The sequence below is a fragment of the Octodon degus genome, unplaced genomic scaffold (genome assembly GCF_000260255.1).
Source record: "Octodon degus isolate 3935 unplaced genomic scaffold, OctDeg1.0 scaffold00111, whole genome shotgun sequence".
Lineage (NCBI taxonomy): Eukaryota > Metazoa > Chordata > Mammalia > Rodentia > Octodontidae > Octodon > Octodon degus.
The window spans coordinates 3,364,018-3,364,868 of NW_004524687.1; the positions used below are offsets into that span (position 1 = coordinate 3,364,018).

At 44.9% G+C, this 851-nt stretch overlaps 1 pseudogene; it reads right to left on the reverse strand.

Moving 5' to 3' along the window:
- Positions 1-122: 122 nt before the first annotated feature.
- On the reverse strand, positions 123-392 carry LOC101588398 (annotated as a pseudogene).
- Between the last annotated feature and the right edge of the window lie 459 nt (positions 393-851).

Consider the following 851-nt stretch of genomic DNA (forward strand, 5'->3'; position numbering starts at 1 on the left):
TCCCTCCTCCTCCTGATTCCTCCTCCTCCTCCTGATTCCTCCTCCTCCTGATTCCTCCTCCTCCTCTTGATTCCTCCTCCTCCTCTTGATTCCTCCTCCTCCCTCCTCCTCCCTCCTCCTCCCTCCTCCTCTTCCTCCTCCTCCGTCATCATCATCATATGGCTCCCCGTGCGCAACTCCAGCACTGTCTAGTTGATGGATGTTTCATTGTCTACATGTGCCAACACATCCTATGACGGTTCAGGTGTCGTGTGAGGAGACACCTTCCCATTGACTCCTGCAGAACTGATCATTGGTCGGAGGGCCAATTCTTCAACCTGGTCATGGAGCGCGGCTTTCAGCCGTAGCAGCGTCTCCTCCTCCTTGCGCAGCTCCTGGAGCCGGCTTAGCATGGTTGCATCTCACACCAGCACCCTGCGCATCTCGTCCTCTCTTCCTTTAAATTGTGTGTGCTGTGCATTATGTCTCAGCAACAAAGAAAGAGACTAAGATACACAGATAGTCATCCCTTGGTAGCCCTTTGAAGAAGATATGGGTTCCAGGACTTCCAAGGACACAAAATTTCACTAGTGCTTAAGTCTCATATATAAAATGGTGTGTCGTATTTGTGTATAAGCTACACATGCACTTTAAAACATCCTCAGATTGCTTGTGATACCTTAATACAGTGAGAATGTTATAGTTGTTAATGTAAATAGTTGTTATACTGTACTGGTTTGATAATAATGATAGAAGTTGTTATACTGTATCATTTGGGTAGTAATGATAAGAAAAAGCATCGGTACATTTTCAATCCAAATGCAGTATTTTTCAAATATTTTAAATCAGCAGTTGATAGAATCCATAGATAT